Below are 19,203 nucleotides of genomic sequence, written 5' to 3'. Positions count from 1 at the left end.
ACACACAAACAGCCAAGGTATGCACAGACATATCTAACTCAAGGAGTTTCTACATCAAAGACTTTCCGGTAAAAATGTGGTCAGTTGAGTTGTGGAAATAGTGACTGTGCATGTGTATCATATATTTGAAAAGGGTTTTGTTGGGCAGCAACTCTGGGTCAATCAGTCTGTTGGAGCAAAAATTAATTAAACAAGGTCCCTTCCCTGAAGAAGCTTACAGTCTAGTAAGAAATGCATCTAACTCTATATAATGTACCAAGTACTATAACAGAGGTAGTGCTGGGGAATTGTAAGGGCAAACTAGGGCAATAATAAACACTAAGGAAGAATCATGTTGAAAGTGTTAATAAGCAGCTGGAGGCCAGAGAATAGCTAAAAATCTAATAGCAATATCTGGTGGGAACACACCTAAGATCAAGACCAGGTACCAGTGAAATTTCCATTAACTAAGAATGGGAAATCCATAGGAGGAATCAGACACAAAAATGATCAGAAAGTAAGACTGAAGTAAAACTGCTAAATACCAAATGAGAATAGAAATTAAAAAGTCATGCAAAATAGGCTTCCAAAGTGCAAAACAGTTCAGCACAACTAGTTTAAGTAGCAACTGCCCTAACAGTGAGTCTAAAGACTTAACAGTGTTTTGAAATTAGCTAAGTTCCCAGTCCCACTTGGGCTTTCTCTGCCCATGCTGAGGAATAGTGGTTTTCAATGCAATTTCTACTTGAATTCTGTCCCAAGAGTGGACGAGGGCAGAGGGTAGGTTGATTACCACTGATAAAAAGCCACTCTGAGCTAGAGTATTGAAGTGGGAAACTAGATTCCAGGTTACATCTTTGGACACAGTCTAACAAGAACACAAGTCAGCTATGTTTATGGTGAGCTGAACATTTGTAAGCACACTAAACTTCTTCATCTCTTTGACTAACACATAATGGTGGTGGTGAACATGAGTGATTAAGGTCACCTGGAATGGAAAGAAACATATGAAAAATATGGTGGATTCTGGAAGACTGGAAGATACAGGCAGTAACAAGACTTGCTTTGGAGTCTCAAAACACCAATGAACTTTTTCATTTCATTCAGTGGCCCAACCTTTTAGATGATCAGGTTGAAAGAGCAGGTGGATACATAAACCAAATTGCCAATGTGGAATGATTCTCATGACATTGTATTATTTTATGTTATTCATATTTAATCTCAGACTTATGAACCAGTGGCATTTTGGGCAGGTATATCTGGGAAATATGGCTGACTATATTGATTCCTGTAATTGTTTTTAATAATGAGGAATCCCTGAAATGAAAGAGGAGAACATTTGAATCAGGAACCTTTGGTGGCAGAAAGCAGCCTTATATCACGGATTAAGGTCTGGAGGAGATTCCCAGGGAGATGGAGTATCAACCACAAAAATCCAGGATAGATGTAGGAAGGTTGCTATAATCCATTGAAATTGCTGCTTACAACAGCTTTGGTTTGGGGAACTTATATTAGAAATATTATGTTCTACTTTATCCCAGGATAAAATAATATCTATTCCTAGATATTATGACTTTAGGCAGAGGAGTGGGTGACATGGGTGAGACCTGTGATCAAAAAGTCAGAGTAGGTCATGAAAGGATGAAGTGGTCCACAAAATTATAGAGTCATTAGGATGACTCTAAAGTATGAAGCTGCTGATGTCTGATCAGCACTGAACTATTACCAAATGCTTTTCCACATTTATCACATTTAAAGGGCTTTTCTCCAGTATGAATTCTCTGATGTTGAATAAGGTGAGTGCTCTGGCTAAAAGCTTTACCACATTCATTACATTCATAGGGCTTCTCTCCAGTATGAATTCGCTGTTTAGTAAGAGAGGAGTTTTCAGGGAAGCCTTTCCTTTCCCACATTCACAGCATGTATAGGGTTTTTCTTCAGGGTGACTCCTTTGATGTTGTGTAAAAGCTGACTGGGCAGTGAATGCTTTTCTACATTCATTACATTTATAAGGCTTTTCCCCAGTATGATTTCTCTGATGCTGGATAAGGTGTGTACTTCGTCTGAATTCCTTCTCACAATCATTACATGTATAGGGTTTCACTCCAGTGTAAATTCTCTGATGTTGTGTAAGTGATGAGATATCAGTGAAGGACTTCCCGTAAATAATACATTCATAGGGTTTCTCTCCACTACGAATTCTTTGATGTTGAATAAATGATGAGTAGTCACTGAAGACTTTCCCACATTCATCACATTTATAAGATTTCTCCCAGTATGAATTCTCTGATGCTGAGTAAGATATGAATTTACAGTGAATGCTTTTCCACAGACTTTACATTTCTAGGATTTTTCTCCAGTATGAGTTCGCTGATGTTCAGTAAGAGATGAACTCTGGCTAAATGCTTTTCCACAGTCATCACATTTATAAGGTTTCTCACCAGTATGAATTCTCTGATGACGAAAAAAAGTTTGAATGGTCACTAAAATGTTTTCCACATTCACTACAAGTTTTCTTTTTAGAATTTCTTTGCCTTTTAATTGGAGATAAGTTCCATTTGACACTTTACCCAAATGGATCAAATATAAGTGGCTTTTTTTCTGAATGAGTAATATGCTGTGGAATAAGTTTATACCTTAGGTCAAAACTTCTCTCAAATTCACTGAAATTATGCCTATTTTCCTGAAAGGCTATTTCTTCATGGGCAACTACTACTTGCTGAAAACCAGTGGTTTGAGCAAGACATTTTTTTGAAATTTTGCCTATAGTGTCTTCCCTTTGCTTTTCTACTTTAGCCTCACATTCACAGCCTTCTTCAAATAAACATCATGGGGACACATCCCTTCTGAGCCTTTTCATGATGACAGTGATGGAGCTGCTCACTCAAAAGTATATTCTAATGGTCTTCTCTTTGGTATCTTCTCCGGTCTTCAAATCTGAAAAGAATAGAAATTATAAAAACACCTTATCTGTGTTGGGATAAGGGAAACTGCACTCCAGAGAAAGAAAACAACTTTGTTAAAGTTCATGCACATTAGAATACACAGTCTTATAATCTGGGAAAATAATAAGAGTCAGTGCAGTAGAAATAAACAGAGGTAGGAGTGGTAGGAAAGAGCCTGGCCCAATAGGAAATTTTACAAAGACTCTTGAAGCTGGGGGGGAAAGGCTTTAAAGACAGAAGATGATTTTAAAGATGAACAAGTTTAGAACTAGAGAGATTATGTGATTACCCTAAAGATACAGAGGTTATTAATAGAATGGTGACAAACAGAACTTAGGCTTTGTCCACTATACACGATAGTAATCTAAGACTAGACAGAGCTTAAATGACAGAATGGACAAGGACCTAGTCAAAACACAAATAATGAACGTGATGTGTGGCAATATCAGAAAATGAGCAATCTAAGGGTGCCTGGGTGGCTCAGCTGGTTGAGCATCCGACTTCAGCTCAGGTCATGATCTCACAGCTCATGGGCTTGAGCCCCGGGTCAGGCTCTGTGCTGACAGCTCAGAGCCTGGAGCCTGCTTTGGATTCTGTGTCTCCTTCTCTCTCTGTCCTTCCCCATCTCTTTCTCTCCTTCAAAAGTAAATAGACATTTAAAAAAAATTTTTTTTAAAGAAAGAAAATGAACAAGAAGAAATGGCAGAGTGACAGGCCATAGAGAGAAGCTACCGAGGACTGTAAAAACAGCATGTGGAAACGCAACATAGAAAGGAGTAACCGATGATAGGTCAAAAATCTGAACAGTGGAACAGAGGAACATAAGGCATTAAGGAGAGCTCCTTGGACAACACTGTAGAGATTCCGCTCTTGTACCCAATCACTCCTGAACTGCACATACAGATTTATCCCTCATCGAATGAGTGCCTCCAGAGACCTCAGATCTCACAGGATCTCCAAAACTCTCTCTTGGGCAAAAATTGATTTTAGAAACTGAGAAATCTGCTCATGGTGGGGGGTGGGGCAAAATATATAACAACGTCAGTACTGTGGTTACTTAAATGTAATATTTTGAAATTTCTAGAACACTAGTACTAGCAACTTTGAAAACATTTAAGCGGAGTCTCCCAACAGTCCTTATGTTGGAGGACAAAGACTTACTGAATCCTCCAGTCAACAGAAAAGACAAAATAAATACCAGAGAAGACACGGAGACTCGAAGGTGTTTTCAGCGTGGCTGGGAAAGGCAGGTCTGTATTATAAAGGTGACCTCAGATCAGGGTCAACGTTTGGGTAGAAATACTAACGAGAGGGAGGCGTTCTGGTACAAGAGAAATGCTGAGGTAAGGCAATACAGAACTGTTCCTCTTTCCTTTTGAACAAATAGAAGGAATCTCTGGGAATCCCAAATGAATGCTCACTCAAAATTGTGGAAGCCCATACTTTGCTTCCTTAATTAGGCAACGATTTACCTACTCAAATAATTTTCAGCAAGTGTTAAGAAAACCTCGTAAAACTGTAAGGTTAAAGGTAGGTTGAGTGTAAGGATAAAGGTAAGTACTCCACAAGTCCTCCAAAGAAACAACTACTTCAGGTTAAATTTGGGGTCTCCAAGCAAACATCTTAGCGGACTCACAATCCGGGGTCCGGGGTGCAGACCCAAGATTGAAGTTCGGCCCGTTGCACCAAAGCTGCTGTCACAAACAGTAAGAAACTCAGGCTCCGTTCAGATTTCCCTTTAAGCAATTCTCTCCTGGAAATTCCTTTCCCCTTCCGCCTCTCCTCTTCCTCTGCGCTGGGGGCGCTCTGGGCCTCTGGGCCTCCGGAATCCGGGGGTCCGGTTCCCCGTCAGCCCACAGCTCGGAGAGCCCGCGGCTCCTGGCCGGAGCGAAGATACGAGAGCAGGGCCCGGCTCTCTGCGCCGCGTCCCCCATGCCGCACTGACCCCACGAGAAACCACGTTCCAGCCAGACCTCCCCGGACAGCGGCGATCAGCCCGCAACTCCCCGGCGGCTCGGCAGCTGCATCCAAAACGGCGCGACGACGAACTACCACTCCCAGAAGGCCTGGGACCGCGTCCGCGGGAAATCTCGGCCCCTCTGGAACCCGCCCACGGAGCTGAGCGGAGGAGGCGGGGCCCGAGGTGTCTCAGCCAATCAGAGACGCTCACGGGGAATCTCCATGGTAACCACCAACCGCCCAGAACTCCCTCCCAAGCGGTCTGGGGTCGCTGAGTAAGCGCAGGGCCTGAGTTCCGACTGCTGGTCTAACCACACTGTGCTCAGACCGCGGCCTCATGGCGGAAAGACAGTATAGGAAACTTACACACACTAGGGCACTCTGGTCCCTTGGTAAAAAGACAGTTTGAGACAATCAGGCACGTTAGATAACATTAAGGAATTATTGTGAGTGAACATCGCATGTGCTATTTCTCAGCAGACCCTGCAAAAAACCACCTAGAGGTCGGCTGTGCATGTATCTTAAATGTACAGCTTGGTGAACTATGTCAAAATGAACACACCTATATTAACTACCACCTGGATCCAAAAAAAAAAAAAAACGAAGAATATTACCATCACTCCAAAAGACCCCTTCCTAATTACCACCTCAATCAAAAGTAAACACCATCTGCCTTCCAACTCTATGGATTCATTTTGTCTGCTTTTGAACTTTGTAGAGATGACATCACAATATGTCTTGGGTTTTTTGTTTTGTTTTGTTTTTTTGCATTTGACTTCTTTCACTCAACACAATTGTTAGGTCTCATCTGAGTTGTCGCATATATCAGTAATTGGGCGTTTGTGTGGTAAAGTCATGTTCTATTGTAAAAATATACCACAATATTTTTAAGCATTTTATGTTGGTGGACGTTTGGATGATAGATTTTTGACTATTCCAAGTGGTAATGCCTTGAACATTCTTGAACATACTTTTGGGCAAAAATATGCAAGCATTTTCACCGGGCATATATCTGGGAGTGGAATTGCTAGCTGATAGAATGTGCCTTCTCACTAACACTTGGGCATCTCACTCTTTCCAGTATTAGTCATTCTGAGAGGTGTGTAATGCTATCTCACTCGGGTCTTTATGTTCATTTCCCTGATAACAAATAAAGCTTTTTCATATATTTATTGACCATTAGGATTTCCTACTTGATTTACAGGAGTTCTTTATATGTTCTGGATATGAGTCCTTTGATTATCACTTGCCTTGCAAATATTTTTTCCCATGATATGACTTGACTTCTCACTGTCTTAATGGTGTGTTTTGGTGGGTTAGGGTTCTCAATTTTAATGGAATCTAACTGATTAGTATTTTACTTTAGGGGGGTGATTTCTGTGCCCTATATAAGAAATATTTTTCTGACCCAAGGTGATGAAGATTTTACTACATCACTTCTAAGGAAGATTTACTAGAATCTTCCTTATTTTACCCTCTACATTTAGATTTTAAATCCCGCTAAAAAAAATTTTTTTTGCATGTGTTGTGAGGCAAAAATCAGGTTTCTTTGGGGAAATACAATTTACCCAGGACCGTGTGTTAAAATATTAATCTTTCCACCGTGACTGTGCAATGCCATCTTTGTCATAAGCAGGTGACTTCCATCTGTTACACTGGTCTCTTTCAGGAGTCAGCAAACTTTTTTAAAGGGCCAAGTGTGAACTACTTCAGACTTTGCAGACCACACGATCTCTATCACAACTATTCCACTCTGCGGTCGTAGCATGAAAGCAGCCATAGAAAGTACATAAACAAATGGACATGGCTGTGTTACAACCAGTAAGACTTTACTTATGGCCACTGACATTTGAATGTGATATAATTTTCATGTGTCGTGAAATACTCTTCTTTTTATTATTTTCAACCATTTAAAAATGTAAAAACCATTCTTAGTTTGTGGGCCACACAAAAGCATAGAGTAGGCCAGACTCGGCCCATGGGCAGGCCAATGTTTACTGACCCCTGGTCTCTTTATTTCTCCATGAACCAATAACATACTATGCTAATCAGGCTTTACTGTAAGTCTTGATATCTGATGGGGTAATTTCTCTCATTTTTCTTTTAAAACATATCTTGGCCTTTCATAGCCCTTTGCCTTTCCATATTGCATGTTAGAATTAGTTTGCTGATTTCCACCTCCAAAAAAGCCTACTATAGTTTTAATGAGGTAACTAGGGGTTGGAGGAGCAACTTGAGAAACGAGTTGCTTCAAAGCTAGTTTTCAGAAGGGAATGCAATGCAATTTATCCCATTTTATCATCTCCTTACGAAACCTTATGTCAAATATGAAAACCACCTGGACCTTTGGAGATGAGCTCACTTTAAGGCTAAGAGGAGGACAAGGGGCCAAGGATGGGGGGAGCAGAGACACATTCTGGCTGTGTGCAGGGGCATGACACAGAGGTCACTGTCTGCTTTGCTACAGGGTTGGGGGAGACCCTGGACGGTGTCAGCTGCACTGTCAGTGGGAGTGTTCCTTTCTCGTGTACCACAAGCCATGCTCAGTGTGGCATATACCTCCCCTCTCTGATAGTGGAGAAGCAAAAACTGGTGAAGAGAAGGTTTGGTTTAATTGGCCCTCCAAGCCGTCTTGGCCTCTGTGACCATTTTTTTCCTTCAACATCCCCATAAAATCACATAATTTGAGTCCCCATAGCTCCAAAACAGGTAAGATTGCCAGCAGACATGGTCATCAGTTCTCACCCTTCCCTCCAAATAGCCACATAGATGTCATTGCCTTCACCCCACCTCTCCAGGGACAGCTCCTGTCAGGAGCTCCCTAAGCACAGCTCCCCAGGCAGGGGCACAAGGCTGAGGCTGATTGTGCACTCACAATGGGGCCCTTCCTCTGTAACCTCTGACCTATGGGTGGCCTCCAACCCAGGAGGCACAGCATGGGGAACCAACCCTCCACCCTCCCTGTGGAAATATATTCTGTACTACCATTCACTGCCCCTGGTTCTGCCCAGCACAGGACAGATAGGGTTCAGAAAAGGCTTTAGATTTTGAAGTGAGACCAAATCCTATTTGAATGTTGGTTCTGCACTTCTCTCCTCAGAAATCTCCTCTGAACCTTGACCTTCTCATCTACAACAGACAGAACAACAATTACCTTGCAACCATGAGGGCACACAGTTGCCCTGCGGGCACTGTGGCAGTGACAGGTCAGCAGGTGCAAGGACCAGGAGCCTCCAGGTCCAGAAAGCAGTCCTAGGAACCTTGAATTGCATGGTGGGGACACACTTCTTGCCATTCTCCCAAATTTCAGTTAAAGTTTGGTGTATGCTGTAGCAGGGGCACAGATGCCCTGGGGAGGGAAGTGTAAGCATGCAGAGTCACAAACCCAGGAAAGAGGGCTCCCAGGGGAGACTGTCCCATACGCTACTTTCCTGGTGAATTGGTTCTAGACCCAATTACAGTGTGGGGGGGAGGGGGGCAGAGTTTCTCCCACACAATTTCCACCAAGAAATTCTCCGTGGTAACAGCTGCGTGTCCCACAACTTAATTCTGACACAATCTCCCTAGAAGTAGTGTCACTTCCTACAGGTTAAGGACTCAGTCCTACAGGACTCCTCCTACCCTACTCCAGACACCAACCACAAGTACTCCAGTACTGCAGAGGCCTCACCACCCCATCTCCTCCGGCCTCCTCCTAACCTGCTTAGCTTCCCCTGGTGACCCCCTCAGGCTCTGGCCGTTCCCTCTGCCTGGGAGCCACTCTCCACAGATAGCCACCTGGCTGGCTCCACTCTTTCAGGCCTTTGCACAAATGCCTTCTTTTCAGTGGGGGCTCCAGAGTCTAGGCGGTGTTTGGCACATAGTAGGTGCTCAACAAACATTAGTTGAAGGAGTGAATGTGTGGGTTGGATCAAGGAGTCCTCTGTCCCCAGAGGAACCTGGTTTGGAGTCCCGACAATACTGGGCATCACCATTCACAAGTAGTAACAAGAACAAAACTCTGCCAATTCAGTAAGTGAAAATGAAGTCTTTTTGTTATAATTTGTCTTTCTTTAATTACAAGTTTTTTGAAGATATTTTCATGTGTTGTTGCATGTTCATTCATTTAAGAAACATTTGGGGTGCCAGTGACTTGTTTTCTCGGTCCTTCATCAAGTTTGGACCATGTCGTCTGCCATCTCTTTGGGGCACAAACCCTCACAAAGGGTTTAGATGTGTAATTCTGGAACATACACTGCAAATAATTTTGTAATTTACATTTTATCTTTTTTGTTCGTGATTTTTAATGAATAATTTTCATTGTTACAAATGCATGTCAAAAATAGCTTTTTCTTTATGGTTTCTGACTTTAAATTTGTGCCATAAGAGCCTTTTCTCCTCCAATGGCATAGAAGTATCCACCAATACAGCCACAGTTTTATTTTTTACATTTAAACTTTACTCCAATTGGAAGTACATTTTGGTGAATGCCCTAATTGAGGCAACTTTTAAGTTACTTCCTTTATCAAAGACTAAATGTGGTAGGTTGTAAAAAAAAAACATGTGCCCACAAATTGCTCCCAAACCTCTCATGTGCCTTTTGCCTCCTCTCTCTTGAAGAGATGGGGTTCATATTTCCACCCCTGAATCTGGGCTTGGCCATGTGACTTGCTTTGGCCAATGAGATATTACAAATGTGATGGACTGAGGCTACAGAGTGTTTGTATATTAGAACTTGATCTCTCTGGCTGCCTTTGGAGACCAGCTGCCATTTGACGAAGCCAGAACCAAACTGCTGCATGCTTGCCAAACTTGGATAACCCTGCTGCATGCTGGGGGAAAGTGGTCACGCTGCCGCTATCATGCAGCCAACTACCAGATGCACAGGTGAAACCAGTAAAATTACTGTCCTATTGAGCAAAAGCCAAATTGTTCACCCACAGAATCATGAGCACATGAATGATTGTGCTAAACCGGTAAGCTTTGTGGTGGTTTGTTAAGGAGCAGAAGCTGAAGTAGCAAACATTTATCCCAGTGCTGTTTATCGAGCCTTCTGCCCCTTCTCCTATGGATGTGAAATGCCCCCGCTACATCTAGTATGTTTTATAGAATGAGGAATTTGTGCTTGGAGTTCTGTTGTGGTCCCGCCCAGGCAGCTTTATAACCTTCTGGCCACATCCCAGTTGCAATTGGGAAGTGTTTGCACTCATCCCTGAGCCTCAGGAAATCAAGGCTTGGAGTGAAGACACCCTCCCAATCTAAAATTTAGATTCTTGGATCTTCTGAAAGGGGGGGGGGGGTTCTTTGCCTTGGAGTACCCATGGGTGTTTTCAAAAACTTGGGCCACATATAAGCAGATTCTCAAAGGGTTACTTGACCCCAAAAATGTTGAGCTGAGGCTGAAGGAAACTGATGTGGTTTCTGGTCAGACTCCCCATGGGACACTGGGTGGCAGCAGATAAGCAAAGCTGTATATCTCCTCTGTGTTATAGCAAATTAATTCAGTTCCATTTGGCTGTTGCTGTGGTGTGTTTGGTTTGTGCTGTCCTGTTTCTCCTCCTAGAAGCTTTGTCTGGGAAGGCTTTGGACCCCCAACTCTTGGCTTCAGTGAGGTGCTCTGAGCCTGGAACAAGACACAGTTTTAGCAGAGGCTACGTAATCCGAATCCTGGTGAAGTGGCTTCAACCAGCAGAGGACAGGTGGTGGTGCTCTGTGACTGAGTCATGGTGGATTTGGAATATGCTGTAAACATGGGGCCACCAGGAAGTCAAGGGTGGATGTGGGCTCATGAGAAAGAGATGATGCTGAAATTTTGCCCTAAGCATCGGAAACAGAGATTCAGGGTGGCTGGAGGGCTCTATTTTGAATGTCCTGGGAGAGGAGCTGGGAGTGGGGGAGACTACCCAAGGTGGTGAGCCCAGGGACACCCCAACATTGGAAGGTGGGGGAGTAGGTACCTCCAGCACAGGAGGCTGAGGAGGAGCCAGGAGAGGTGCTCCTGGCACCCTGTGAGGAAGCATTGGGAGCTCAGTGCTGGGCTGTCCTGCTCAGGACACAGAGCTGTGGGTGGCCCTCCCTCCTCTTGTCTGCTCCCCACTGCTGTGTATCTGCCCCCCTACCCCGCCCCACTCCCAGGGGGCCTCTGAGAATGGTACAGCCAAGCTGTGCTCTGGCATATTGAGTTTCTGGCTGCCTCCTGGGCCACCCAAACAGGACAAGCAGGAAAAACTGGCTTGGTCTTGGAGCCACAGCTCCAGCTTTACCCCTGGGCCCTGAGGAGGGGTTTCACAGGCCATCACTCTGGGGGGTCTTTCCTCTGAGGAGGGGGTAAGTTTCAGGCTTGGCATCCAGGAAACCATCCCTCACGTGATGTGATCCGAGAGCCTCTGTCAGCAGCAGAGATGGCCTGGCAGCCCTCAGCCTCCTCCAGGAACCCTTTCCTGTGGAAAGACTCCAGCAGGACACAATCCATGGAGGGCAAATTAATTTGTTATTTGGATTTTTCCACTAAGAAAGAAGAAGATATAAGGCATGGCACTCATGTCCCTTACAAACAGGCACATGGGGCGTGAGTGTGTTCTACAAGGCCAAATAGCCTAACCGACAGATCTGTTCTGGGCAGAGAGGGACACGGGCAGGAGCTCTGTGAAGCAGCAAGGGGGCAGATAAGAACACCACGGTGGACAGGGGAGACAACAGCTCACACTGCCCCAAAGTAGCCTAGGCCAGAGAGGGGGAGACAGGGACTGGGGTGGAGGAGGTCAGAGAGACAGAGGCATCAAGCCACACACACTGGGGGTTTGGGGTCCATGGGCCACAGCATATCCTCTGTGGCAGGTTCCTTGATCTGTCTTAGTGAAACCTCTTAAAAGCATAAAGTTGAACAAAAACCAGAATGGCTGCACTAATGTTTCAGCGAACCTCAATTTTAAAGTAAGCTTCTTCCTCCCTGATGAGGGAGCGTGTTGCAAGCTGTGGGCAAAATACAGGCTGGCACACCCCCTAACCCGAGTGGAGTATGTGCGATATTTCTTGGACACTGCTGGCTACCAAAAAACATAGGAAAGGAGTTTAAGTGCTTGCTATGGTTATGTGGGAAACTAAGGCAAATGAAAAATTAAATTCTCTTACTGCCTAAAGCCCATTGACAAGTCCTTGAAACCTCCCTCTAGGATGATGACACTTTGCTAGAGGCAAAAGAGAACCTTATCTTAACATAATCCCAACCTTGAGGACCCTGTAAGCCTCCTTCCTTTATCTCAGCTGCTCCAAGTATCTGTTGGCAATCATACTCCAAGCTTATGGCCCCCGATACACATCTGAAGGGCCTCGTGACTGAGGTTTTATTAGACAGTAATAAGTGGCATCCCCCTAGCAACAGCTGGGTCCTCAAGGTCCCGAACATTGTTTCCAGAATACCTCCAAGACTTACTCTGTCCCTGACCCCCTCCCAACCTGAGGGTATATGAGTTACGCATCACAACCCCAGTGCAGCTCCTCCTGCCTATGGGTCCTGTCCCCATGCTTTAATAAACCCACCTTTTTGCACCAAAGACATCTCAAGAATTCTTTCTTGGCCGTCGGCTCCGGCCCACCCCACCATCACCCCAAACCTTCATCACTCCCTTCCTCATACCTCCCTCCTCCCTCCTTGGCCTTTTGTTTCAGGAACCCGGGGGCTTGAAGATCATAGCCGTAACCTCCTTCATCTGACAAAGCAATAAAGCTACTGTCCCTTTTTATCCCAAACTCTGTTTTCATGTTATATTTTGGCTCAAAAGCACAGAGGTCTGTTTTGGACAACATTACTTACCTATTTAATTCATTACCTTCACTTAACTAACTATAAAACAGGCCACCGTGAGGGTGACAAGGACACACTCCTGGACCAAACTCTGGTCAGGCCCCCTCACCCTCTCTCCTTGCCTAGGCCTCACCCGTGGTCTGCTGACCCGTGTTGGCAAGGATTCCTCCACCCTGACCCTAACCCAGCCCCTCCCCCTATTTCTCCATTCACAGCCTCACCTAACAGCTTGAATTCAATCTCTCCCCACTCTTGCCATGATCTTAAGTGAAGTCGCTCTTGCACTTTCCAGAAAGTGTCTGCTGAGAAATTTCCTTACCAAGGGCTGTGAGGGAGAATGCCACGAGTGGCCGGCAGTGCCCGAGAGCACACAGGCCCCTGAGCACTCGCTGCTGTCTGCTAGCCGCTCTCAGTGACTTCCACTCCAGCTGCGCATCTGGCCTGGAGAGGGCCACAGACACATGCGCGGACCTTGAAACAAACGGCAACGCCCACAGACAAGGGGGCACACCTAGGGACTTCCGCAGCAGCCGGCAAAATTCTTAGATGCCAGGTGTGTTTTTTGAACTTTAGGCAAATATATAAATATCATCTCCCAGTACAAGTCCTGTGGTAAAGTCAGGAGAAAGTAAGTGGAGTGTCAGACCTTCCACCTCTGGTGCAGAAACATGGAACTCGTGGACACTGAGTTGTGCTAAGGCTGCTCTCCTCCTGGGGCCTGTTAGCACAGGCAATGTTCAGTCTTGGGAATTCCCCAAGCCTCCAACCTCAGCAGCTTATTGGGGAATTATCTGGGGGACGCAAGGATATTCGAAACCCTGGCCCACCCAGCTAACCTGCTCTCACGAGAAGAGAATGCAAGCTAATCGTTAGGGATCACTGTGTAAGCAAACACGTGGTGGCTTGTATATGCATCTACTTTTAGAATAAGGGTCTGGGTACCTGTTGGACCCGTAACACACTCAAACCGAAAGTCTAGTTGTCAACAAACCCAGGCCTAATAGATGGTGGAAAGACATGTTCTTCACATTGCAGGTTGGTAAGAAAACCCTGCAGTTGAGGATGATGAGGCCACACTGATTCTACTTACAAAGCAGGAATCGCGGTTGACAGCCCTGAGGTGAGGAAGCTCCTCCCTGAGACGGGAAAGTGTGCGGGTCCCAGCAAATGCCAGGCCCCAGTTAGAAGCCCAGGAGGACGTCTAACAGGAGCCCACAGTAAGTGCCAGTAAAAGTGCTTTTTACAAACACAAGTTTCATAAGTAAGTTGCTGAGTGGTGCACAGCCCTGAGATACTTAACGATGAAAAGACAGCAGAATGGTCTCTAAATGTCCCGAAGAAAGGACGGACTCACGCTTTTGAGTCAACACTCTCCTAGGGTGCCCTATAGGAACATTTGCTCGATAAATAATGAACAGAATATCTGTGCCTCCCAGGGGCCCACAGGCTGCAGTTGGGCGGCACAGCCAGCGGCCGAACATCCCTCGCCCGCTCGGAAGCGGGGGGGGGGGGGGGGGGGGGGGTGACCGTCAAGAAGGTCTTTGTCAGACGCAGGTGCAAAGCAGCTTTCAAAACAGTTTTCTGTTCAGAGTGTGGTTTAACTGTTCAGGGGGAGCGTTCAAAGGAAAACCACCTGGAGGAAGGGGGTGGAAAAGATGCACGTGGGGGGCCAGGGGGCTTCCACACCAACCTCAGGTCTGGCACAGGTCAGGGCAGCGGGTCTCTCCTCCCACATTCCACAGCTCAGCGGGCCACAAACAGAAAAGGGTACCTGAGGCCACAGAGATGCTCCCGTGGATCATTTGCAGGCTCCCAGGTAAGTGGTGAGGTGGGCTAAAGGCAAAAGCCCTCCCAAGAACAGAAGCAAAACAGAATCCAGTTAACATTTGGGCAGGAAGACAGGGCCGCCCTCTCCTGCTCTCCCCATCTCTGTCGGAAGCTCTCCAATGTGCAGACACACCCACACAAGCCCATCAATCCACTCTGTGTGCGACTTAACCCAGAGATACAGAAACAGCAGCTTAAGGAGAGAAGACAAAAGGGAAAAAAAGATGCGCACAGCCACCAACACACGCTCAACACGCTACTCCCCACAGGGCCCAGCAGGTAACAAGGCTGCGGCTCTGGTGAGTCAACGCCTGGCCGGCTGATCGCCCAACAGAAGAGAAGAGGGCCAGAGAGCAGCAGTGTCTACCATACTCCACTGGAGCCGGAGACGCAGAGACACAGCTGGCGGCCGAGCAGAAGGTGCGTTTCGATCATCCCCTGACTCCTATGTCTCGGGGCACAAATCCCAATGAAAGGTTGAGGTCGACAAAGTGGTAGTGAGTTGGCCTGTTAAGAAAATGGTACAACATCTGTTTTTCCATCAAGATAACAATTCCAAACAATTCTACATTGGATTGTGCCATTACTACACTCAAAAGTAGGTCATGTGCAAAGCGTTCAGTAATGTAGATTGTTTGAAAATAGGATAGGCAGTGTCTTTCCAGAATTTGGAAGGTTATTTGGGTGGCATGTGGTATAAGAGCCCATAGAAGAGGCCAAACACCAAGGAGCCCTCAAAAGGACCAGGGGACGAGGCCTGTTGTCAACGGCACCCTGTGCTCACCTGGACCTCAGCCCCCCATGCCCTACAGATGACATGGTACAGTGGCCCCCAGGAAGCAGTGGGGTGGTGCCCAGGAACAAGGCGGAGCCATGTGGAAGGACACTTCCCTCCAAACGCTTCCCACCGGCAGCTGTTGTTCTCTGATGTGGTGTCTTACCATGAAACTGTTTTAGAGGGAAAATCTAAAGATGTGGATATGTGTTTGTCCTTAGCCCCGTCTGAAGCAAGGCCAGGCTCAGCTGCTACAGGAACAGGGAGCTCCGGAGACCCTGGCTGGAGAAACTTCACTCGGCACGACTCCCTGCTGGTGTCAGCACTGCTCCTTGGGGTGGAATAAGAGCTGAGAAGAACCAGGAACTAGTAAGCCTGAGGGAGGCAGGGGGCACAGAGCCGTGGCTTCTAAACCTTGTGACCGTGACCCTGGTCAGAAAGACATTGTACACGAGGGAAGAAGGCCCACGCACACACAAGCACAGTACACACGCATGCAACACTCTCACAGGTGCACACACACATATGCACGTACAGTACATGCAGGTACACACCTGTGCTTGCTCAAGCGACAGAATTGCTCACCACTCGCTCCCGGAGGTGGCTGCTCTCTGTTTACTGAAGGGGGTGCCCCTCTGTATTGCTCTGTGCGTTGGGGGAAGAGCAGTGTCGTGTGCGTGTGTGTGCAGCCCTCCCACGAGCCTCCAGAGTGAGAGTCAATGATGCCAGCTCTCTCACTGGCACCCACCCTGTGCCCGGTGATGGTCTCTTCACTGAGGTCATCTCACCTGATCTGTTACAGAGCACGAAGCCCAGGCTCCGATGGACAGCTCTGGCTGCATCCACGTTCCTGAGTCTCTGTGTGGGGTGCTAGATTGCCCCGGAGCAGGGCACAGTGCTGGGACTGCCATGACTTATTTACTTCCTTCACTTTACATGAGCAAAAGCTATTGTGCCCAACTTTTCCTCTGTTGTAAATAATGCTGAAGGAAACACTTCCGCCCAAATCTTTCCATACACGTTGGAATATCCTTCAGATGAAGTCCCAGAAATGGGGAGCCTCCACTGAAGGGTGGGCATTTCCGACTCCCTTTCAGGGCATTGCCAACTTGCTCTCCAGAACAGCTGGGCCGATTTACCTGCCGGTGGCAGGTGGGAGAGGCCATCCCATCCACCTTTGCAGCCCGGCGTCCTGGCATCCTCCGCATCTCTGACACTGCTCAACCCACACTCAAAGCATATTTCCTTGCCTGGGCCTTGGAGTCAGGCAAGTCTGGAACACACACCGGCTGACCTTCCCCTCAGTTTTCTTATATGGAAACAAGTGGAGGTTCGGAGTCCAACAGCACTGAACTAATGTCAGCCAGAGCTGTTCTGCAGATCCCCCTATGTCTCAGCTGGGCTTGTTGCTGCTGAGGCCCACCAGGTGAGAGCCCTGGGAGGGCAGACAGCACCCAGACGCCTTGGTGCTCTCCAGAGTACCTCATGGAGGAGGCTTGGTTAAAACAAAACCGGTAAAAAAAAAAAAAAAAAAATCACCCTTCAACTCTCAGATGACGGGTTGCTATTGTCACGTGGGGGCTTGAGTGTCTCCACGTCACTGCTGGGTTGCTCCCTGCACCCTGGGGCAGGGGGCCCTATGTGGGAAGCTGTTCCCCCGTTGCCACCATCGGGTGCTGCCGGGCAGGGGTGGGTGGGGCAGGGGCATGACTAGTGCTGAGATGCAGGGGGGGGGGGGCGTGCCAGCTGCACAGGTGCAGCCCTAATATCAGGCGTTTCTCTGAGGAACCTGGTTCCTTTCACTGAAGGTACTGTTTAGAAACTAAGATCTGGGCCTCTGCAGGGCCTCAGATGCACTCTGGAGAAGAGCGGGGTGCCTGTGGGGCCATGAGACATGGTTTTCAGAGTATGTGCTAAAGGAGGCCTGGGGTGTGTGGGGATAAAGAACTAACCCTCCAGTGTCCACACATTGGGAAGGACTCTGGGCCCCAAGAGCCAGCCTCTCCTCCCTCCTCCAAACTCAAGAAACATCCTGAATCCCAAAATGCATCTCTTCCCAAGGGTGTGGCGGGAAGGGTTGTGGCCCTAAGTCACTTTGGGTAGTGAAGGGGTTATGGTTCTGAGGTGATGCTTAGCAGGAGAGAACAGGGGCAGCATCCTCAAGGCCCCTCAGGGTCTCCTCGCTAGCACAGAGGTGGCCCACACGTGCCCAGTGTGGGCTGGGAATTTGTCATTGCAGCTGGTGGCATTCTGATAAAAAATCCACGCCCGTGGCACACAATTCTGTAGTAAAACACGACTAAGGCACTTTTTAATCTGCTAAATTGGTCATTAGGGTGAGGAAGATTTAGTATTCATAAACTAAAATTGGTGGATTATAGGAATTATTAAGGATTTCGGTTCTATATTATCCTAAAAAGTCTGGCTGCCATATATGCTATGATTGGAAATCTCCTAGTGCACTTGCATACGTAAATCATATACACACTCATGCACATACATCCACACACTTGCACATGTACACACCCACACAAACCACACACACATGCACACACTCAAATCATATGTGCTCATACACACACATTCACACGCAAATCATATGCACACTCGTGCACTCCCATATGCCCAACTCTTACACACATTTAGACACACACGTGCACAAAACCCTCGCACACAGGGGCACAGTGATGCTGACAAGCACAGGACACAACGTTGCATGAAGTCCTCACGTCCACTCCTCTTTTGATCTGTGACCATTTCTGATTCCTTCTTGGTTTTTCAACCTTTGACACCTTTGAAGAGAACTGCTCAGGTATTTTGTAGAAAGGCTTTCATTTTGCGTCTGATGTTTTCTCGTGTTTGGATTGGGATTGTGGATTTGGGGAAGAATACCACAGAGGTGAAGTGCCCTTCTCATCACACCACTTGACATCACATCAGGATATATGATATTGTCACAACTTAACACAGGGACGCTGACCTTCCCCACATGGTTCCCCACCGTGAAGCCACGCTTCTGTTCACATTCTGCCTGTTTAGAAGTGAGTCACTAAGTGCAGCCCACACACAAATGGGCAGGGTGACTGGGTTCTGTCCCCTAGAGAAAGAAGGATCAGGGAATTTGTGCACATGTGTTAAAACCTCTACATGGGACACCTGGGTGGCTTGGTCGGTTGAGTGTCCAACTCTTGATTTCTGCTCAGGTTATGATCCCAGGGTCATGGCATCAAGGCCCATGTCAGGCTCTGTGCTGCTGAGTGTGGAGCCTGCTTGTGATTCTTTGTCTCTCCCTCTGCCCCTCCCTTGTTAGCATGTTTGTGCTCATTCTCTCTCTCTCTCTCTCTCTCTCTCTCTCTCTCTCAAAATAAAACTTCTACATAAATTAACAATATTTTGGGGCAATGCTTTGAGACTATGCAAATATCTTGTTCCTCCTGAAGTTTTGCAAGCTAATTTTTAGCATTCGTCTGTGGATCCGTAGCACTATTACTGTGGGAATCTGATGGTGATTTTCTATCTCCCTTCTACATTTTTTGTTTCCTTCAACATTTATTATTTGGAATTTGTCTATAAGGAATATTTTTCCCTTTCTACTAGTTTCTATTTCTTCGATCATTTATTTGTATCAGTACAAATTCATGGATATTTACTTTATTCTTTGGGTTATAGCCCAGTCCTTTTTCATTTTTATTATCATTTTTTAGCACATCTTTATTTTCTAGGACCGCAAATGGTCCTGGCTCATCCTGCATATTCTCTGCCTCAGCCCTAGTATCAGGCATTTCTCTAAGGAACCTGGTTCCTTTCACTGAAGGTGCTGTTTAGAAACTAAGATCTGGGCGTGAGGTATGCTATTGTTTCCAGGCCTTTCAGAGAGCAAAACTAGAAGGCATGGAAATGTGGACTAACCCACACGTACACACATGTGGACACTG

General features: G+C 46.6%; 3 long non-coding RNA genes across 3 annotated transcripts; 1 reads left to right on the top strand and 2 right to left on the bottom strand.

Moving 5' to 3' along the window:
• Nucleotides 1–563: 563 nt before the first annotated feature.
• Nucleotides 564–4,955, bottom strand: LOC123604197. Its single transcript, XR_006715260.1, has 2 exons — nucleotides 4,561–4,955; nucleotides 564–2,916 (listed from the first exon to the last, which is right to left on the bottom strand). It is a non-coding gene; the product is annotated as an uncharacterized LOC123604197 (long non-coding RNA).
• Nucleotides 4,956–9,135: 4,180 nt separating this feature from the next.
• On the bottom strand, nucleotides 9,136–13,119 carry LOC123604196. Its single transcript, XR_006715259.1, has 2 exons — nucleotides 12,986–13,119; nucleotides 9,136–10,485 (listed from the first exon to the last, which is right to left on the bottom strand). It is a non-coding gene; the product is annotated as an uncharacterized LOC123604196 (long non-coding RNA).
• A 1,456-nt stretch (nucleotides 13,120–14,575) lies between these two features.
• LOC123604701 lies at nucleotides 14,576–16,924 on the top strand. The gene is made up of 3 exons (XR_006715441.1): nucleotides 14,576–14,913; nucleotides 15,490–15,637; nucleotides 16,366–16,924. It is a non-coding gene; the product is annotated as an uncharacterized LOC123604701 (long non-coding RNA).
• Nucleotides 16,925–19,203: the final 2,279 nt, after the last annotated feature.

This window comes from Leopardus geoffroyi, chromosome E1, assembly GCF_018350155.1.
Source record: "Leopardus geoffroyi isolate Oge1 chromosome E1, O.geoffroyi_Oge1_pat1.0, whole genome shotgun sequence".
Classification (NCBI taxonomy): Eukaryota; Metazoa; Chordata; class Mammalia; order Carnivora; family Felidae; genus Leopardus; species Leopardus geoffroyi.
Note: the sequence above shows the minus strand (reverse complement) of the source record. Positions and strands in the feature narration are given on the sequence as shown.